Source organism: Danaus plexippus, chromosome 26 (assembly GCF_018135715.1).
Source record: "Danaus plexippus chromosome 26, MEX_DaPlex, whole genome shotgun sequence".
Classification (NCBI taxonomy): Eukaryota; Metazoa; Arthropoda; class Insecta; order Lepidoptera; family Nymphalidae; genus Danaus; species Danaus plexippus.
In genome coordinates, this window is record NC_083554.1 from 3,203,076 (window position 1) to 3,224,133 (window position 21,058).

Sequence of the window (21,058 nt, forward strand, 5' to 3'; positions counted from 1 at the left end):
CGTCTTTAACGCCCTGACCCATCCGCCCTTCAAGTTCTTCGACTTGAGGGCTACGTCGACTATGACGCTCAGGGCCCTCTCCATTTCCTTCGCCAGGCACGAGGCCGGCATCGTCTTGACTGAAGACAAGGCCACCACGACCCGACGCGTCGACCTCGCCACCGTCTCCTCCTCCGAGTTCGACTCGCCTTCCTCCACTGCTCGTCCTCTCTTTACAGCGGTGGCGGAGGAGGACTTCACACTGCCGCTGGACGAACTCCCTCCCGACTGCCTTCTGGTCGGTCTCCTCCATCTCCATCTCGCTTCCGCTCGTTGTACGCGGGCTTCTTCGCGTTACTCCTCCCACTCCAGGTTTGGACGCTAGTGGCTGGCGCGCCACTGGTCAGGTTGGGTTGCACCTATATTAATCTCCGCCAAGATTTATATGCAAAAACTTTGGAAGTCTGGTTTGAGTTGGGATGACGTCTTAACCCTAGTGCTTCGAAGGGAGTGGCTTCAATTTAGGGAAAATTTACGTGAAATACAAAATATCGTCAAACCTCGCTGGTTGTCAATGAAGTCAGGTGATTCTATTGGTATAATAATATAAAGTAAATATACAGATAATATATATATATCATTAAAATAAAATGGTAGGACGTCTAAAATAATAGCCAACCCTCTCCCTCACTCTCCCGAACCATCAAAAATTTTACCTCACCCCCCCTCACCCTAACTCCTAAAACCCTTGTCCCAGCACCCTCGTGTTTGGGTTCATCGTAAAGGGCACAACGTGCTCTAACGATTGGGCCCAACAGAATTCCTTTCCCCCCATAAAATTTTTCCTCACCCTCCCTTACCCTAACTCCTAAACCCCTTGTCCCAGTACCCTCGTGTTTGAGTTCATCTGAAAGGGCATGAACTGCTCTAACGATTGGGCCCAACACAATTCCTCTCCCCCCACTATAAAATTCCTACCCCCGTAACTCCCAAAACCCCTTTTCCTAGCCCCGACAAGTTTGGGCTCTTTTTAAAGAAGAAGAGAGGACGAGCAAAATAAAAGCCAGCAAAGCTAATTCCTTTACTTTAGGACTCTGCAAATTATAAATATAATAGAATAACTTAGAATTTAAGACCTGTGGGCTGCGACCCATTGTACCTGAAATTAAAATAAACAATCTAAATTTAAATAATCATAAATTGACACCTGGGAGACTCTTTACATCTCCCAGAAATTAGAATTACTGACACTGACAATTATATTTTTACAAATAGTAATTAATTTTACTACACGACTTTGACATAAAAATAAGTAGGATAAGAACACACACACCACAGAGATACAAACAATACACTTACATATACACAAACACATTTATACACACGACTAGATGCATCCCTCTACGATGTTTGCCAAACACTCTCCCCCCGCAAAGAAGATCACCCCTATGGAGAAAATCATAAAGGCAGTGAAACCTCCCGTCAAACAGGGACAACTAAAGGAGATAGCCAAAAGGTGGAACCGAGGGCGCCTCCGCCGAGGGTGCAAGAATATACCACCCCGGCAGAGGAGGCTGAAGTATACTACGAGGCCGCAAAATCCCACCTGGCTATCTCCCGAAACTTAAAGACGGAGATTAAAGAGGGAGTAACGAAGGCGATAGAGGGGCTATACCAAATAGTTCTTAACTTAAATATCGAGTTAGAGGAGCTATTAAGTCGGGCCGAAGAGGAGATCGACTAGGGAAGGGACGATAGGGCCCTATACATCCCCCGTCCCCACGTAGCCCTCAGGCATCCATGAATGGAGCGAATAAAGAGCTCATCAAAAAGATGGAAGTACATATGATACTAGTGCAAGAAAACAACAACAAAATGGAGGACCTGAAGGAAGTAATCCAAGGACACAGGAAAGCAATGGAGGGGACCACATACGCGGGAGTTGCGGCAGGTCATTAAAGAGGGAAATCCCCGGAGAGAACCACGCTGCACTCGGTGGTGGTCACCTCCAGTAAGGTCCATGAAACAGGGAAAGAGGTCCTCAACAAGACACGAGAAGTGATAAAGGCCAAGGAAGGAGGTGTAAGAATAGAAAGGGTAAGGAAAGCCAAAGACGGAAAGATTATAATTGGTTGCAAGACTAAAAAGGACATAAAAGAAGTCGAACAAAGGATCAGTAAAGCTGGTGGAAAACTGATAGTAATGAAATGAAAAATAAAGACCCTTTGGTGATACTTAAGCACGTAGTCTCAATGCAATCTGATGAGGAGGTCCTGAGGGCTATGAAGAACCAAAACCAGGAGATCTTCCAAGGATTAAGTGAGGAGGAAAGTAACCTGGAAGTAAAATACCGGAAAAAAACCAGAAACCCTCATGTGAACCATATCGTATTAAGAGCCTCCCCGACGCTGTGGAAACGACTGGTGAAGAAAGGAAAGATACACATAGACATACAGAGGATATGTGTATTGGACCAATCTCCACTGGTCCAATGTTCCCAGCGCCTCGGGTACGGGCATACTAAGAGATTATGCACTGAGAAGGACGAAATATCCAGCCATTGTGCAGAGTACCACAAGAAGGACTGTCCAAAGTGGACTGAGGGAGCGGCATCAGCATGCCCGAACTGCCAAGCTGAAAAACTGGGGGGAAGCAATCACAACGCTTTTGACCCAATTTGTCCAGTGAGGCAGAAGTGGGACGCGCTGGCCAGAGCCGAACCACATACTGCTATGGGCGTCCAAACGGAACAACAGTGGGATCTACTCAACGGTAGCACGTCGTCAAAATTCCAGACCGATAACGGAAACAGACTGCCAAACAGTGTGGTTGAAGCAACAAACTTCGGTCACAACCCCATTATCGTCACCCTAAGGAAAGAAGGATTAGAAGATCAGTCAAAAGCTAGGACAAAACAGATCAAAATCAAGACCGCAAATTGGCGACCTTTTATTGAAAAGGTCACCCAATTTAAAATAGCGAACCTAACCCAAAACGATGGATGGATGACTATAAAGCAGGGAACAGTGCGATTGTAGCCGAGGTTTGGAGGAGGTGCTCAAAACAAGGTGTAGTCCCAACCAGCAATAACTTGATGAGCAAGGAATTGAAGGAGTAAAAGAAAAACCACTCACCAAAGAAGCACCAACTCCACTAGGCGGCAGGCTGTAGGAAGACACGGAGGTATTTAATATTATTTCTGCACTATATTATTCTTGGGTTCTATACAAATCGGTTGAGACCAAAAAGGGATTGGAACCGAGAAAACTCATAAATGTAGCAGAGTTTAGGACAGAGCTTGCTGATGTACTATGTACTTATGGTGCCGTGAGCCAACCCACTAGAGGACGTCCAAGCAACAGTAGTATCGATGCCGCAGGACCTCAAGCAAAAAGAAAAAAAGGATGCCAAGTTTTACCGGCTGTTGACGTTCGCCGTGATAATCTTGGTCACAACCAAGTAAAAACTGAAAGTCGCATGAGATGCATGAGGCCTGAATGTAAGCTGCAAAGTTTTATGAAATGCACAAAATGCAATGTATTTCTTTGTTTTGAGAAAGAAAACGACTGCTTCAATCTCCTTCATACCAACTAAAGGATTGTTATGTTTATTTTGCAAATTGTACCAAAAATGAATCATTAATATTTTTCAATAATAACCATATAAGATATGACATTTTTTTTCCGATTTCCACTCATTTTAAATATTATAATTCTATTTTTGAAATAAAATTCATTAATTCATGCATTTAAGGGTTACTATTGATTTTGTAAATACTTAAACTTCGTAAACGAAATAACACGTAAGGTAATATTATTTACATATTTATTCTTTATAATATTATTATTTCTTTCACCAGTAAATTTTGCTGTAATTTATTATTCCAATTTTAGGTTATCTTGTGAAAAAGTGGATAAATTACGAGAAATAAATTTGTCTGCTTGCTGCTTTTATTTTGCATTAAAGGACTGTTAAGGATTCTTTTTTCGGTGGCTTTGCATGCAGGTGAGTGAATTACTAAATCCTAAACGTTTATTGTACTGCAATGCATGCTGTCCGAGTAACGGAAGGATTACATAGGTTTGGGAATGAGCGATATTAATCGATATTTACGAACTCTTATTATTATCAAAAAAAATTTTTTGTAATTTTTTTCTCAGTACATAGTGTTGTAATTAATGTATTCAACGCATTTTAAATTATGATAGTTAAGTAGGTATAACGAAGAAGCATATAATAATTTGATTATTGTTTTTTTTTTTAATTTAAGGTATTATCAAATGCCACCAAAGAGTCAATACTGGAAATATTTTGAAAAAATAAATGATTCTACCGCCAAATGTCGTTTCTGTGGGACATTTTTAAAAACTGCTGGTAAAGCTACCAATTTGAAATGTTTGTAGCGTATTCACTTACTTACTTGTATTACCGACATATTAATCCTTGATATGGAATATTTTAATTTTAATTGTTAAATGACGTTAATATTTATAATCTATAATATAAAAATAAGTCGAGTTTTCCTTCCTGACGCTATAACTCCAGAACGCACAAACAGATTTCCACGGTTTTGCATTTGTTGAAAAGGTCTCGGGCTCCGTGAGGTTTATAGCAAAGAAAATTCAGGAAAATTTCAATAGAAAAGCGGGAAAATAGGGAAAATTTTAGTATAGCTATCATTTTTTTAATACAGCGCCATCTCTGATACATAGCATGTACTACAAACCAATATTTTAAGTAGATGGCGCCGGTGCGTGACACATTGTTTGACAGCTACTTATTGTTTTCTTCTCAGTTAATTTCATGTGACAAACCGGTGTGAAATTGTGAAAAAAAAGTAAAAAAAATAAGTTATTCGTTTCTTAACATTTTAATTGGAAACCATCAAATCAATCACGTGTATTGTGTACATTTTTATTCAATTTCAACAGCAGGTATTTGTCTTTAAGGTGGTAAGTTGAACTGTGTAAATTATGTGGATCGTGCATTTGAGGTTAAATTCACCACTCTGCCCATAGTTAAAAATGCCTAGAGGACGACGTGCGAACATCGGCCGCCGCACAAGACATGCAAGTCAGCAACAAGTGTATTCACAGAACTTAAGCGAAGAAAGACAAAATATAATAAGAGAAAATGCCCGATTGAGACAACGCGTGAGCACACGAAGATCATTGGCATCATACAATCGCTTGGCATTCCAATATGATCCCACTGCGAACTACAGTGATGATGAAAATTTAAATATTGGACCAATGACGACTGTACGCCAATATTGCAATGCGTTAAAGTTCAAAAGAGAAACGGCTGGATTGTGCTGCGCAAGTGGAAAAATCAAACTGGATCCATTATTTACACCACCACAGCCACTGAAACCATTGTTCGATGGAAGTGATCCCGATTCCAGCCATTTTCTTCAACACATCCTTGAATACAATAACTGCTTTCGCATGACTTCCTTTGGAGCTAATATCATTCGAGAAGGCGGCTTCATGCCGACTTGCAAGGTAAAAGATACAACACACACGATCAAAAGTTACACCATATTCTTTAACAAATGATTGTTTGCAATTACAGATACAAGGACAAATATATCATTTGCATGGTTCAATGGCGCCAACACCAGATGAACCGCATCAATTTCTGCAAATATATTTCATTTCGTCGATGGTGGATCAGCTGAATGTGCGGTGCAATATACAGGGAACACAACAGTTAAAGAGACGAATTATTGAACAGTTGCAAGCATTTTTTCACGCTAATAACGCTGTGGTTAATATGTTCAAAACAGCATTGGAACGAATGCCATCGGATACGCACAAATTTGTCATAAGAGCGGATTGTACCCCAACAGGTGAACATGTGCGAAGATTCAATGCACCCACCGTTAATGGTGTTGCTGCAATTATTGTTGGCGATCCAACTAAATCGCGAGACATTGTCGTTCAGCGAAGAAGCAATATCATGCATCGTGTAAACGAGACACATCGTTTGTACGATGCGTTACAGTATCCAATTATTTATTGGCAAGGGCAAGACGGATACGACATCACGTTGAAGATGGTCGATCCAATTACAAGTACAATATTCACACACTAATTATTGCTTTTATTGGTTTCCATTAACAATTCATTTAAATTTGCATTTTCAGGCGTATCAACGAATAAAAATCTAAGCGCAATGAATTACTATGCGTATCGTATGATGATTCGTACACATGAGGAGAATGTCATTCTGAAGTGCAGTCGGCTATTCCAGCAATTCGCTGTCGACATGTATGTCAAAGTCGAGACAGAACGTTTAGCGTTCATCCGATTCAATCAGGCAAAGCTACGATCTGAGGACTATATACACTTGCGTGATGCTATTCATTCGGATGGTGATGTTCAGAGTATTGGACGTCTTACGATTCTCCCATCATCTTATATCGGAAGCCCACGCCACATGCATGAATACGCTCAAGACGTTATGACATACTTGCGAAATTATGGAACTCCCGATTTATTTATTACGTTCACATGCAATCCGAAGTGGACGGAAATTGAACGTGAGTTGGAACCGGGCCAAAAACCGCAAGATCGCCATGACATAATAGCCAGAGTATTTCAGCAAAAACTCAAGGTTATGATGGATGTGCTTACTAAGTATTGAGTTTTTGGTGACACACGTTGTTATATGTACTCGGTGGAATGGCAGAAGCGTGGACTACCGCATGCTCATATCCTAATTTGGTTGCTGAACAAATTACATTCAAATGAAGTGGATGACATCATATCAGCTGAAATTCCTGATCCAGTCACTGATCCCCATCTACACGACATTGTGACGACACAGATGGTGCATGGACCGTGCAGTGCATTAAATCCATTATCGCCTTGCATGACTGATGGAAAGTGCACAAAACGATATCCGCGACCGTTAGTTGCTGAAACAGTTACAGGGAACGATGGATATCCAGTTTATCGTCGGCGTTCAAAAGAAGATAATGGTCGAACTATCAAAGTTAAAGTTCCAGATCAAGAGATTGAGATCGGAAATGAATTCATTGTACCATATTTGCCCGCTACTATCACGAATTTTCGAAACACATGTAAACGTTGAGAGTTGTCATTCGGCCAAATCAATCAAATATTTGTGCAAGTACGTCACAAAAGGCAGCGACATGGCTGTGTTTAGTATTGCGTCAGAAAATGCGAATGACGAAATCAGCAACTTCCAAATGGGCAGATACGTCAGTACTAATGAAGCACTGTGGCGATTATTTTCATTTCTAATTCATGAAAGATATCCCACAGTTGTACATTTAGCGGTGCATTTGGAAAATGGCCAAAGAGTTTATTTCACTGAGGCTAATGCAGCACAACGAGCTGAGAGACCACCATCGACAACATTGACTAGATTTTTTGCAATGTGTGAAGCAGATCCATTCGCAGCGACGCTGATGTACGTTGAAATTACCAAGTATTACACTTGGAATCAATCAACAAAGAAATTCCAACGTCGCAAACAAGGAACCCCAGTTCCAGATTGGCCACAGGTGTTTTCCACTGATGCACTAGGTCGCATGTATACTGTTCATCCTGGAAATGATGAATGTTTTTATTTGCGACTGCTGTTGGTAAATGTACGTGGACCAAAATCATTTGCGCATTTGAAAACTGTGAATGGCCACCAATGCCAAACATATCGAGAAGCATGTCAACTATTGGGTTTGCTAGAGAACGATTCACATTGGGATTTAACACTTGCGGATTCAGTTGTTTCATCAAATGCGTACCAAATACGAACGCTGTTCGCAATTATCATCACCACATGTTTTCCTTCACAACCAATTCAGTTATGGAACAAATACAAAGACGACATATGTGAAGATATCTTACATCGCTTGCGCATTCAAACGAATAATCCTGACATGCAAATAACCGATGAAATCTACAATGAAGGATTGATTCTGATTGAGGATCAATGCTTGACTATTGGAAACAAGCTACTGATTGAAGTAGGAATGATTGCACCAAATCGATCGATACACGATGCATTCAACCAAGAATTAAATCGAGAGCTGCAATACAATGTTGATACATTGCAGGAATTCGTTCAAAATAATGTGCCGTTGCTGAATGAACAGCAAAAACCAGTATACGAAACATTAATGCAAGCGGTGGACAATAATACTGGTGGTCTATTCTTCCTGGAAGCATCTGGAGGAACAGGGAAAACATTTGTCATTTCATTGATTTTGGCCACTATTCGATCAACAGGTGACATAGCTTTGGCGTTAGCATCATCTGGAATTGCGGCGACTCTTCTAGATGGCGGTGGTACTGCACATTCTGCGCTTAAGTTGCCACTCAATTTAAACACAATTGAGACTCCTATGTACAATATTTCCCGATCCAGTGCAATGGGAAAATTGTTGACGCAATGCAAGCTCATTGTCTGGGATGAGTGCACAATGGCACATAAGAAATCACTTGAAGCACTTAACTTCACACTGAAGGATATTCGGCGAAATAACAACATTTTTGGCGGCTTGATGATATTGTTGGCAGGCGATTTCAGGCAGACGTTGCCAGTAATTCCCCGTGGAACGCCTGCAGATGAATTGAATGCTTGCCTGAAGGCATCACCTTTATGGAATAACGTAAAAACATTATCGCTAACCACTAATATGAGAGTTCAACTTCAAAATGATCAAAGTGCTGCACAATTTTCAAAACATTTGTTAGCTGTTGGAAATGGAAAAGTCCCAGTTGATGCGACATCTGGATTAATTACTCTTACCAACGACTTTTGCCGATTTGTAGACTCTCAACTAGCTCTTATTGAAAATGTTTTCCCAAACATTGGTGAGAATTATCAGAATTATGCTTGGTTAAGTCAACTAGCAATTCTTGCCGCAAAGAATAATGATGTACACGCACTGAATTTCACCATTCAATCAAAAATCGATGGCGATTTGGTGACATACAAATCCGTTGATTCCATAATGTATATAATCCCGATGATGTAGTACATTATCCAACGGAGTTTTTGAACTCTCTGGAGTTACCAGGATTTCCACCACATAACTTGCAACTCAAAGTTGGTACAGTTATTATGATATTGCGTAATTTGAATCCACCACGACTTTGCAACGGTACTCGACTTGCGGTAAAAAGACTTATGCCGAATTTGATTGAGGCAACCATTATTAACGGAAAGTACACAGGTGAAAATGTATGTATTCCTCGAATACCAATGATTCCGACTGATCTTCCGTTTGACTTCAAACGATTGCAATTTGCAGTTCTCCTTGCGTTCGCAATGACAATTAACAAGTCGCAAGGCCAATCGCTTAGTGTTTGCGGGATAAATTTAGAAAATCATTGTTTTTCACATGGGCAGTTATACGTTGCGTGTTCACGAGTTGGGAAACCATCCGCTTTGTTTGTGTTAAAGTCGGACCAAAAAAAACAAAAAAAGTGGTTTACCAAAGAGCACTTCAATGAAACGGATAATTTGCGGACACGTATAACGCTTCGATTCAGTATTTACTTTGGATTCACTATCATTTACTTAGAGAAGTTCAACTAAATAACACTTAATTTTTTTAATCGAAATGAATTCATTACTGTTGTGAAATGAAATAAAATTTTTCCTTTTCAAATATAAAACAAAAAAAATTTTTTTCTTCATCTTTTAATCACCAAACGAAATGTTACATAAAACGAAGCCATCTGGTGGCGAAACGGAGTTCGCCGGGTTTGCTAGTAACTTCTAAATGTATTAAATTATGACTACTTAACTTATATCGATTTAAAGGAAATGTTTTACCGATTTATTTTTGTAAAGTGATAGTTTTTTTACGTAGGGTATTATTTTATTTTTTTGAGTATGGTATGTTTTTTAAAACGGAACTCGATCGGTCACTCGCTGTTGGATACCGATCGAGACGGTTGTGCTTGAAAGTATAAAATCATTTTAAAGTATCAAGGTGTTTTCTTGTAATCGACTCATCAGGTTATAGCCTACCAAGTGCTAGTCAAAGCGTTATTAGAATAATAAACTCCGAAATACGGCTCCTGAGCGTGATCGAAAGAAGTGTATATTACACTTGTTTATTAAGTAATTTATTTATTTATTTATTAATTTATCTATTTATTTATTTACATGAACCAAGAATAAGTTCGACACAATGAATATTAAAACATTTATATATTCAAATATTATTTTAATATGGCATATTGTGCATTGGAAACACACTGCCGACGCGTCTATTTAGTATTATATAGTAAAACTTCAATGCTCTCGCTTTGACCGCTGAGCGGCCAAAGGTCAGAGCGAACCGGCCTGTCGCTCGTTGACCGGTAGCGATTATTAGTAACTATGCAATTCATGTTGATATTTTAAATCGTTTTCGCTGATTATATTTTATGTTACTCCATTCTTCCTATTCTCCTTCATTGTATAGTTTATCTGAACTTTTAGTTCTGTCATATTAACCGTGTTGCTGTTGTTTTTACTGTGTTAATAAAAACTAAATCTTGGAATAAAACTCTCATTACCATAACTGGTAACCCCGTGTTTGGACATAAAAAGTGTGAAGATGAGTGACAGCAGTGATTCAGCAAAAACAGTCAGTTCCCAACCGGATGCCAAAATCACCACGCGGCATACTCGAAAAGTTCGCGTTTCCACGGACTGTCAGGACAATACTTTGCGAAAAATAAAAATTAACGGGGAACACCCCGTTTTCTCCTGAAGATCCGGAATTGTGGTTCGATTTGTTGGAAGGTCAGTTCGAAAGTGATAACATTATGGACGACCATATTAAATTCAAAAACGTCACGAACAACCTAGATTTCCAATATGCAAAGTCAGTAAAGGATATCATAGTCAATCCTCCGGCGAAAAACAGGTATGAAAAAATTAAGATCGAGTTAATCAAGCGACAGGCTGCTTCACACTAAAAAGGGGAAACAATTACTCACTCATGAAGAGCTTGGCGAGAGGAAGCCATCACAGTTCCTTCGCCACTTTAAAGATTTGGCTGGACCTTCTGTGCATGACTATTTCTTGAAATCTATATGGACCAACCGCCTCCCACATAACATTCAGACGGTGCTAGCTTCGCAGCCCACACATTTTTTGGATCAGCTTGCGGACCTAGCAGACCGTATTCAAGAAATGACGTCACCATGCACTGTCACCTTTGCATTCAGTGGATTTGAGTCTCAGCAAGTTAACGAGATCGCGGAGCTGAAAAGGATGGTGCAGCACCTCACCCTGAAACTAGAAGAGCATACTCGAGGGGAGCCTGCTGTTCCACCCAACGCTCAAGACCGCGTGAATGTCACCGTCGGTCTTCTCCTTCTCGGCAGCGAAATCGTTCTTGTTCAACTTACCAGAAGTATCCAATTTGCTGGTACCACGCCAAGTTTGGACCTCAAGCGCTCAAATGTATCAAACCCTGCGACTATAATTCATCTCGGGCGGAAAACACTACGGACAGTCGCTAATGGCGACTGACGGCTGTCCTCCTTCATCTGGTCGCCTCTTCGTCACCGACCGCATCACGAACATGGAGTTTCTGGTTGACACCGGCAGCGATTTATGCGTCTACCCTCATGCTGCACTGCGGGAGCGCCGTTCAAAGACCAACTTCGAGGGGAGCCTGCTGTTCCACCCAACGCTCAAGACCGCGTGAATGTCACCATCGGATTTTACAGAGTGTCCCTAAAAAAATACTGGGAATGTTAATTTTACTTATTATTTTTGTGTTTTCTAAGTGTCTCAGGAAGAGTGGGATTTAAATTTAATGTCATTTTCTAATAATAAAAAAACTTATAAATATAATAGACAGATTTATTTGTATCCAAAAAAATATTTATCGTACATCGATACGATATAAAAATTGTTGACGGTTTCCGAAAGACAGGCATCTTCCCGTAATACAAGCATTTTTGGTGAGGATGAATTTTCCTCATCATTTGTAACTGACCGTCCTGGATTAGAAAATAGCGAGCCGGGAAATGATTATCCAGAGCAACCTGTAATGTCCAGCACTGAATCTAATCCCACTCCTTCTGCCTATACAAGCCAAACTGAACCCGAACTAAGCAATAAAGAAAATGAGTCGGTCAACCTAATACAAGTATGTTACCCAGAAATTGTAAGACCAAAATAAAACCACAAAAAGGTTAAGAAGACAAAGAAGAACATGGATAAGAAAAAGGGTGTCTGTAAAAAAATACCCCAGTCAAGTGATGAAAGTGACAATGGTGATTATTCCTGTCTGATTTGTTGTGAAGACTATGCTGAAAGTTTACCAGGAGAAACTTGGATCCAGTGTCAAGCTTGCAGGGAATGGGCTCATACAAAATGTGTTCCAGGTGCTGGTCTTACTTTTGTTTGTGTCAACTACAATAGCGACAACGTCGATTAAGTTGCTAAGATCTTATTAATATATATTTTTAAATATTCAAGTATAATTTTAAATAGAAAGACTGAATTTAATCCTAAAGTCAGTTTTAAGATTCCTTGATGTTTTGTTTATTCTATTTTCAGTTAAGTACGTAAAGAATATTACATTAAGTTTTGTTGGTCTGTCACTAAGACAATTACCATTAAGTTCCAAAATTAATTATATTTTTTAAGATATAAGCTAAGTGTATGAGTAATAATATAAAAAAATAAGCCTGATTTTAAACAGAAATACTCAATCTAATGGTGAAGTTATTCCTAAGACACGTTATTGTTTTGTTGATTCTACTTTTGGTTAATTATTCAAAGAAAATTACTATAAGTTTTGTTTTCTTTGTCACTAAAAGACTTTAAATAAAGAACTGATTGTTAAACATTTATTTTATTTCATCACTAGTCAACATTGAACCTATGGTTTCATTATACTTTCTTAGTGCTCAACTTGCCCCATACCTTTGCTCAACTTACTCCACCTATGACTGATTAAGCGTACTTGACTTTAAAACAGGTGTAGCTCTTAAATTTTACTTATTACAAAAATAATACTATTGACACTTTTGTTAAGCGATAAACAACAAATACATCAAGCCGCATAACATTTTATTGAGACTTATCATTGAGGAGCTACATCCATTTAATTAAAAATTTGCTCAACTAGCCCCGCCCTACCCAAGTAGAACAGGAGAAATAAACGAAAGGTAGATAAGATCTGCGATGAAAGAAGTTTTAGATAAGACTTTATTTATTAGAAAGTCAGCCCAATAATACAGCGTCAAACTAACGATTCTTCAAAGTCGTTTAACAAACTTTCATAAAAAGGCTGCAGCTGAAATATAAGGTAACTGTATCCCATCTCACATTTTTAGCTCCAAGTTCACGTCGAATCAGGTGTTCACTACAAAAATTGAAAAAAAAAAAGTTGAATAAATACGTCGCAAAATGTTCCAAGATGCTTTATGTGTTAATTATTGTACAAGTAAGGAAACTAGCTTACGAATATGTGATAGTGAATCAGCTGCGCTATCAACCTAGCTGAGATCAAAATAAAATAGCAGGAAAGAATGAATCTTAGACGAAACTCAAATCTAAGTTTGAGGAAACCAGAAAATACTAGTGCAGCACTATCTTATTTATGGATTCAAAAACACAGCAGTAAATAATTTCTACGAAAACTTAGAGAAGGTATTAACTAAAATATACACTCACTGCAAATCGGATCTAGAATTTTGACGAGTCAGAGATATTCAAGGTGTTCAGTATAAGTACACCCAACGTACTAGCTGAAAGCAAACTAAAAACAAATTGGTCAACTTGTTTTGGCAGAGAGAGGTGAACTTGTAACATTCCGAGGAATTATTTTCGCTGGTGGCAACACAATTACGCCACTGTTTATCTTTCCTAGGGTTCACTTCAAGGATCACTTCATGGAAGGTACTCCAGAAGGTAGTCTAGGGACGGCTACTAAGAGTGGTTGGATAAATTATGGTATATTTGTGGAGATCCTGAAACTCATTCAAAAAAGAACATGCTGCTCCAGAGACCACTCTATTCTCCTCCTAGTCAACAATCATGGAAGCCACGTTACTATAGAAGCGGTGGACTATGTGCGTGATAAAAGTGTAGCGTATCTACTTATTTATTTATTTAAATTATTTATTTATTTATCTATTTATTTATTAACATATATCAAGAATAACTCCGACACGATAAATATTAAAACATTTATTTATTCAAACATCATTTTATATGTCACAGTTGTGCATTGGAAACACACACTCTGTCGACGCATCTATTTAATTTTATAATATCTTGTAAAACTTCAATGCGCTCGCTCTGACCGCTGAGCGAGCGTCAGGTCAGAGCGAACCGGCCTATTGCTCGCGAATCCCACGTCACTCGTTGACCGGTAGCGGTAATTAGTAGCTGTGCAATTCGTGTCGATACTTTAAATCTTTATCACTGATTATATTTTATGTTACTCTATTCTTCCTATTCTCCTTCGTTGTATAATTTATCTGAACTTTTTGTGGTGTCATATTGACTGTGTTACTGGCATTTTCTTTGTGTTAATAAATACTAAATCTTGGAATAAAACTCTCATTACCATAACAGTATTATTTATATGTTGTTTCCACCCCACATTACACACCGTCTTCAACCGTTAGATGTAAGGGTGTTTCGACCTCTAAAATTAAATTTTTCTGATGAGTCTCGGTTTAGATTTCATCCGGATTCACGAAGATTAAGGGTTCAAGCCTGCTCCAGCATCCATAAGAAGTCCATTCATATCAAGGCGGCACTATGGTATGGGCTTGTATTCGTATCGGTGCGCGAACCGATATGATTTGGATAAAAGGGAATATTAATGCACTGTAATACCGCAATGAGGTAGTGGAAACTGTGATTATCCCACACAGGGTACAGATGGGTAGGGAGTTCCAACTTATGCACGATAATGCCCGTGCCCATAGGGCTGAGCTGGTACCAACTGTGCTTAGGGAACATGAAATCAGGGTAATGGACTGACCTGCTCAGTTGAACACGCATAGGAGATGTTACAACGAAGAGCTATGGTAAATTTTCCTCCAAATTTGATAACAGAAGAACAACTTTTCCTGCACTTGAAAAGAACCTAGGACCTAATACCACAGCTCGATTTGAATAACTTAATTTTGAGCATGAATGACCGTTGCCGAACTCTAATTAATGTTAGGAGAAGAAATACTGATTATTAACTTTAATTAAATGTCTTTTTTTGTTATTTTATGACTTTAATTTTCATAATTTCCTACATAAAATCCATTATGTACAAAGTAAAAATAACACCCAAAAATGAAATCACAAAAATAAATTAAAAATCTTTGATGCATCTCTTTTTATGTATTGAAATGATAGACCATAATATAAATTTCAATTTCATATATAATTGTTTTAACAAAATATGTATATACAGAATTTCATATAATAAGGTAAAAATAAAATATCACTAGGCAATATTGATGTGTGTGTGTTGAAAATATAGCCCTACTGAATATAGGTAAAGTTTTACTTATGAGAAAGAAGCCGAGTACTTGTTTTTCCTAATATTAAAGACGAAGGAACTGTTTATTTATCAGACATGGTCTGGTTATTGCCGCCACCTAAATCTGCTTCTACAGCTAGCACAACTGATATAATTAAGTTTGAAAAAGATATACAATGTATAACGTGCAATAACAGATTTATTATGTATTTTAAAATATTATCTTATATATAAAATTGTCGTGTCACAATGTTCGTTCCCGTACTCCTCCGAAACGGCTTGACTGATTCTCATGAAATTGTGTGATATGCATATTGAGTAGGTCTGAGAATCGGCCAACTTTTATTTTTCATACCCCTTAGCGATAAGGGTTGTTCACGCTTAAACTTTTTTTTAAATTTTTGAACGAATTTTTTTGTTTTTATTTTTTTATAATGTGGCATCAAAATATACATAAAACCCTAAATGTTTGCTTTTTTATCACCAACCCCTACTTTTTTATATATATGTAAATACAATACGAGTGTACGTTAAATTCGGTTAATAACTAAAATGGCTGAACCGCGTTTAACGGGACTTATTGGCAGGTAGCTGATGTAATAAAAAGTAACTTAGGGCACTTTTTTTCAAGATCCCGAATGACCATCCCGAAATTATAACGCGCGAGTGGGAGGCAGAGCGCATACGGGGCTTTAAAGTTTTGTCATAGTTTCTTATTATTTTTCTTACGCAGACAGAGTCGCGGGTAACAGCTAGTTCTAATATAAAAGCGAAATGTTGATTTTTGAGTTAAATTTAAAGAAGTTGAGTGAAAACGACTGTATTGTTAATTATTATTATAATTAGAGTACATTTTTATTTGGTTTATTATCAGAAATAAAAAATAAATAAAAACATTATAATAGTGATGTAACGAATGTTGGATTTTACACATTCGCGAATGCGAATGTGAAGAATGTGAATATTTTAAAATTTCAAAAAAGCGCGCGTAAAATGTTTGACAGGTTTGACGTTTCGTGAAAAACATGAGTAAATCACACATCAGCGAAGTTTGAACTCATTTTACAATATGTGATGCTGAAAATGTTAATTGCAAGTTGTGTGATAAAAAGTACTCGCGCAAAGGCCTGACCACTAGTGCTATGAGAAATCATCTGGAAGCTAAACACAAAATTGAATATGAAGAATTGAAAAAAAGAGAATATGAAAAGCAGAGTGCTGCTAAAATTAATTCTTTGGCATCCTCTTCGCGACAATGTACCAAAAGTGACCTTAAGCAAATGTTTTTGAGTGATCGTGTTGAAAAAAATAAAAAGTGGGATAACAACAACACCAAGTCTTTGGTGCTGGATAATTTGATTGGCGAAATGATCGCACTGGAGGACTTACCATTTAGTTTTGTGGAATGTCTTGGATTTGTGAGATTGATTAACCAAGTATGCTCTTCATATAATTTAAAAAGTCGGCAATATTTTACTTCCTTCTTTAGTGAAAAATTATACGACAAGGTAAAAATTCTGGAATTAATCAATTCAGCATTTACAACTGATATTTGGTCTGACTCTTGCTCTGGAGTGTCGCTTATAAGTTTCACTTCTCACGGAATTACAAATAATTTTGAACGAAGAATGATTGTATTGAAAGCAGAAGTATTAAATGATGGGTGACATACAGGAGAAAATATAGCGGCAAAGTTAGAAACTATGTTGTCATCATGGGGAATTCCCAAAGAAAACGTATTATGTATTGTTAGAGATGGTGGCACTAACATGAAAAAAGGTATTTCTTTATTAAATATTAAAAACATTGATTGTTTATCGCACCAAATCCAACTTGTTGTTAAAGAAGGGCTTAAGTCACAAGAATCTAACATTGCAACCATTAAAAAATGTAAAAAGATAGCAACACATTTTCACCACTCTAATATAGCTCAAGATGAACTTGTTAATTCGCAAGAAAAGCTTAATCAACCAAAGCTCAAGACAATCCAAGAGTGTGTTACGAGGTGAAATAGCACCTTTTACTTGTGGAAAAAATTGATTACATTGCTTCAACCTTTTGAAGAAATAACTCGAGAACTAAGTGCAGCCAATGTTTCCATATCATCTGTGATTCCGTTATTAGCCACTCTGGAAAAGGTGATTGATGAATATGATGCATCTGACGAGTGCATTAGGAACACTATACTTGTTTTAAAACAAGAAATGAGACAGATTTTCTCACTTAGAAAACGACATATTATTTTGCTACAGGAACGTTTATTGATCCTAGATACAAAACGAAATTCTTCAAAAATCTTTCAACAAAACATCAAGTCATAAAAAATATTTTAGATTCACTTGGAGATGAGGACTTAAGTTTGCCGTCATGTTCCAAGCCAAAGCGTCCTAAAATAAGGAATCAGGATAATGAAAACTTGGGATCCAGTACCAGTCTTTCAGAAAAATTTGTGACATTAAAAGAAACTATGAAAACGATGATGGACTCAAGTGAAAGCGAGGAAGAACTAGATAATGATATTCCAAATCCATTAGAAGAATTAATAAAAAAAAATATTAATGAATATGTTTTGGATAACCGTTAACGTATTAAAAATGTAGAACACCCACTTCTTTGGTGGAAAGTAAATAGCAACAAATATGGCATTCTTTCTCCAGTAGCCAGAGAATATTTGGTAACTCCGCCCACAAGTGTCCCCAGTGAAAGAGTTTTTAGTGGAGCTGGACTACTTTATACACCTCACCGAAACAGGCTGCACGGAGAAAGAGCCTCCAAACTTTTATTTTTAAAATTTAACATTCCATTGCTTCAATTTAATTACTAAGAATAAACAAAATACAACAACTTTAATAACAAAATAGTCAACATGTTGGGGAAGTACGTCCAAAATGACATATACGGACAAAACGACACATTAGTTTTGTTTAAAAAACTGCGCGATATAAACTGTCAAAAGTTAGCCAATCAAGAAGCACCTACACCGGAAATATACCATTGGACTTTTGAGAAACATTTAAAATACAGAACGGACGCCCTGTTGACATTTACGTTTTAAGGTTGGAAAGAAATTTGTTAGTGGTCATTTGTTTTTTGTTTTTCGGTAAATTTATTTTGTTATTTTACTGTCTTATAATTTTATATTTCGAAGCATTTTGTGTTTGATGTGATCGCGTAGAATTTAAAACATTATTGTCAATGCAACAAGATTATTCTTCGAATCGTAATATTTTTTGAGGCTATGTACAAAATGACATACAACCACTATGGACGACACGACATAATGTGTCATTTTGTCCGTAGAGATGGTGGTAAGAATTTTTTTTAAGTAAATCTACGTAAATCTTTTTAATTTACAGAATGGCAATATGCCCCGAAATTATAAGAGGACAAGTAATCGGCAATCATGGAGTCAAGAAGCGATGAAAAAAGCTATTGAAGCTGTTAAAGAGAAAAAAATGGTTTGGCTTCTGGCTTCTAAGACCTTCAAAGTGCCACAAGCTACACTAAGGCGGCATGCTTTGGAACAAAATAAAACACTTGTGTGGGACCTATACCTTCCGATTGGTAAACCGGTAATTAAATTGTAACTCACATTATAATCCAATTTCATTGGTTATAATGTGAAACTTTTTATTGGAGACGAATTTCTGTAAATATTGTTTATTGGTTATTAATAATTGTCATTTTTGTATATATATCTGTGTAAATTTCAAATAAAATCATTCCACCTGAAGCATCAACAAGTTTATTACTATACTCAAGAAACCTCCGAAATAGTTAGGGAAGCAATAGCCCCTACAGTGGTGACCTACCGACGTTGAGAAAATGGATCAAGATACTGCTGCTCAAGACCCCAAACCTCTGGCCGAGGTAGACCTGGCAGCCATCTCCGTACAGTCACGGATACTACCATTCTGGAGGGACCTTCCACGAGCCTGGTTCATACAATTTGAAGCTGTCGTCGACCCCTTGAAGACGTCTGATGATCAGAAGTTCCGTTACGTCCTGCAACAGCTGCAAGCCACGAACCTGCAACACGTCACCGACATTCTATTCGACACGCCGGCTACTGATAAATACATCACATTGAAGAACAGACTACTCGCCGTATATGAAAAATCAGACGTAAAGAACTTCCAGAAGCTCGTCAGCGGTCTACAGCTGGGTGACCAGAAACCCTCTCAATTACTTCGCAAGATGCGAGAACTAAGCGCCGGTATGATTACGAACGAAGGGCTCCGTATCGAGTGGCTTAACCATATACCTACTCAGATACGCGTTGTTCTATCCGTAAATACTGAGTCATCACTCGACACACTCGCCGCCATGGCCGACAAGATGGCGGAATACTCCGAGCCCGCGATGATCACCGCTGTATCGACCGCAACAACAACTACGAACGACGCCGTATCAACACAAATAGCAATATTATCGAAGCAGCTAGAAAAATTGTCGCTAGAAATCAACGAAATACGCGGCCGCTCCACACATCGTCAATACCGTCGCTATCGCTCTCAGTCAAGGCCACGATCCAATTCAAACTCAACAAGAAACAAATCATCTGTGAAGCCCGGCGATGCCACGTGGGAACGTAAATACCATTACCGATTCGGCGATAAAGCGAAGCGTTGCAAATCGCCGTGTTGCCGAAGAAACAAAGCTTTAAACTAGCTCCGACATCGACTACGGCGGACCTCGATGTCCCTACTGCCAGCAACCGCCTATGTATCTACGATCGCAACACTCGAGAACGTTTCCTCGTGGATACCGGTGCTGATATATCCGTATTATCAGCATCAAATTATAGAAGCAATACAAAAATCGAAAACTTTCTATGGACATTCATCATCGCTGACGTCAAAATATCGATCTTGGGAGCTGACTTTCTACGACACTTCAAACTATTAGTAGACTTGCATAAGAAGAAACTAATAGATAAAGTCACCGAACTTTCCGTCGATGCTATTGAAATTTCTACAGGCGCTGAAACAGAAACAGAAACGGTACACGTAATCGGCATAAACCAAGCCTATTACCACGTACTGAAGCAATATCCAGATGTACTTCGACCCATGTCACTCAAACAACCTTCGAAGCATAACGTCGTCCACCATATCGAGACAACTGGCCCGCCACTCTACGCCCGTCCGCGTCCGCTTCCACCGGACAAGTATAAAGCTGCAAAGACTGAGTTCGAGAATATGCTGGAAAATGGCACCTGCAAACCGTCAAACAGTCCCTGGGCGAGCCCGCTACACGTTGTGAAGAAGAACGACGGCGGCTTACGAGTTTGCGGTGACTACAGACGTCTAAACGCGGTCACACTACCCGACCGCTATCCGATACCTCGCATACAAGACTTCACATATCAACTTCATAACAAAACAATATTCTCGAAGATCGACTTAAAAATGGCTTACTACTGGATGCCAATTGCTGAGGAAGACGCACAGAAAACCGCGATTATAACTCCATTCGGTTTGTTTGAATTCAACTTCTTCTGTTCGTCGAAAACTGCTTCTGTTTCGTCGATGACATCTTATTATATTCCGAAAACGAAGAAAAACACATTGAATTATTACATCAAGTATTACA

General features: G+C 38.4%; 1 protein-coding gene across 1 annotated transcript in view; it reads right to left on the reverse strand.

The window, feature by feature from the left end:
• Nucleotides 1-1,050: 1,050 nt before the first annotated feature.
• Nucleotides 1,051-21,058, reverse strand: part of LOC116774366 (splicing factor C9orf78) — a 51,841-nt gene continuing 31,833 nt past the window's right edge. The window contains exon 3 of the mRNA XM_061524910.1: nucleotides 1,051-3,144. The gene's annotated coding sequence lies outside the window, so the exon portion shown is untranslated. The remainder of the gene's footprint in view (nucleotides 3,145-21,058) is intronic.